Here is a 2,063-nt window from a genome sequence, read left to right as displayed (position 1 = left end):
GCCGCCGCCGCCGCCGCCGCAACGGACCGGCTGTCCAGACCCACACGCGGACACGCGCGGACTCTGGCCGGGCGCACCCTCCCCGCGCGCCCCCCGCGGCCCGCGCGCGTACCTGCTGCGGAGGGCTTCGGCCGCGGCGCTGGGCTCCTCGCCGCTCGCTCCGCGCCGCATGAGTTCGGGCCGCGGCGGGCGGGCGGACTGACTGGCGGGCGGGGAGCCGGGCGGGCCCCTGCTCTCGCCCGCGCGCACACACCCGGCGCTCGCGCAGGGAGGCACTCTCGGACGGGCGTTTGGCTGGTTATGGAGGAAGGACTGTGTGAATCAAACTCATTTCTGGGTCACTGCTGCCACAGGGGGGAGCACTTTAATCCCTTGCCAAAACGAGAGGGTGGGGACAGGAGGGCGGGGGGAGCGCGCGGAGAGCCCGAGGCGAGGGGGGCTCGGTCCCTTGTTAACTCTTCGCGGCCCTCGCCGCAGCCGGCTCGGCCTGTGTCCGCAGGGGCTTGCCAAGAGCAGCACTCTTCAGCTTTTAAAATCTCTTCCTTCATCTCCCTTGTGAGCCTAGAAATTCTTGAGGTGTCTCCAAGCAGGGGGGTGGGCTTTTAAATTATCCCTTTCACACTGTCCCAGTTCCAACTCTTGTCTGACATCACTGCACTAGAAATGGATTCTTTCAACTTAGTTTAAAATTATGTAGATTAAAATGTGGCTATTAAGGAGTGTAGTTTGGGTGAGAGGTTTTATTTTTAGGCTGAATGGCATAGTTCTTTGTAGTAACAGTTTTGGGGAGTTCTGAATTAGAATGACATTTTTAAATACAGAAAATCCAGTTTTGGAGCCGGAACCCCTCTTTAAGTTTGTATCGAAATGATAGTTGTAAATGATCACTAATTCATTAGGAGACAGTAATTATTTATAAATTGACACCACCTTTATGTTACACAGTGTCACAGAACTGGAAATCGCCTTGCAAATATGAGAATTGGGCTTAATTCTAAAACTGGAACTGCAGACTAATATAAAATTAGTTACCAGAGATTAATTTAGGGGTATAACTTACTTTTTCATTGGAGTTTAACATACGTCTTTTGTGGGTCCCCAAAAGAAATGAGTATATATGGCATTCAGCTTCAGAAGGGAAAAGACCTGGATACAGATTAAAAATCCCATTCAGTAAACAGGAACAGAGATCGCTAATTACAAAATTCAATATCAAACCCAAAGGCATATTTATCCACTGGGAGAATTGTTCTGAATATATCAGGTTTGATTTCACACAATCACACACCAACCCATCCACCCACATCAAGAACATAATAAGCTGATAAACGTGGCAAAACAAAACTAATTGAGCCTTCCAAATATTTTTCAGAAAGCAAAGTAAACCAAAGGAAATCTTAAGTATATGTCCTCTTTCTCCCTTGCCTGCTTCACTAATGAAGAGTACAAAGACACCCTATCAGTCCTGTTCATGGGCTCACTTAATCCCGTTCAAAGAGCACATATGTAAAGCACTATGCTATCATTATTACTGTTATTAATATTGCACTGCAATTACTGTTATTTTCATTGGTTCACCTTTCACATACTCTACTTCGCAGCCATATAGACCCTGCATTGAATCTGACTACAGGTTATCAGCTGTGTGACTGTTGGGTAAATTACAAAACTGCTCTGATCCTCAATTTCTTCATGAGTAATAAAATGAGGTTAACAGGCCCTATACCTAAAGGGGTGTTAAGGGGAATGAGATAACTCCATAAAAGTGCCCAGCAGAGGCCCTGGCAGTAGGAGGGCCATCCCTCCCATCTCTCTTTCTTGGCCTTCTCTCCATTGAAAATTGCAACTTTTCTACATTCCAGCCAACCTTACTTCACTCATTCCCCTGCAAAAAAAATAAAAGTAAAAATAAATTAAATCACATTTGCCACTTAGCTTTTAACTTATTTTTTTCTGACTATCCCCACTCCCAAAACATCAGGCAACAAAATGAAAGGGTACTGAATAAATGGATGAGAAAAATAAAGAGATAAAATGGCGCACAAACTCCCAACACTGATAAC

The 2,063-nt window shown here is 46.4% G+C and overlaps 1 protein-coding gene across 2 annotated transcripts in view; it reads right to left on the bottom strand.

Annotated features, from left to right (window-relative positions):
- Positions 1-1,130, bottom strand: part of JADE1 (jade family PHD finger 1) — a 58,944-nt gene extending 57,814 nt beyond the window's left edge. Inside the window, exon 1 of one of the 2 annotated variants that reach the window (XM_027103705.1) lies at positions 1,061-1,130. The gene's annotated coding sequence lies outside the window, so the exon portion shown is untranslated. Of the gene's footprint in view, positions 1-112; positions 284-1,060 lie in introns of those variants that run through there. The other variant, XM_027103700.1, reaches the window with a different exon arrangement.
- Positions 1,131-2,063: the final 933 nt, after the last annotated feature.

Source organism: Aethalodelphis obliquidens, unplaced genomic scaffold (assembly GCF_003676395.1).
Source record: "Aethalodelphis obliquidens isolate GAN/ISIS:26980383/991018 unplaced genomic scaffold, ASM367639v1 scaffold6, whole genome shotgun sequence".
In the NCBI taxonomy this organism is placed as follows: domain Eukaryota; kingdom Metazoa; phylum Chordata; class Mammalia; order Artiodactyla; family Delphinidae; genus Aethalodelphis; species Aethalodelphis obliquidens.
This window is presented reverse-complemented; position numbering and strand designations above follow the sequence as displayed.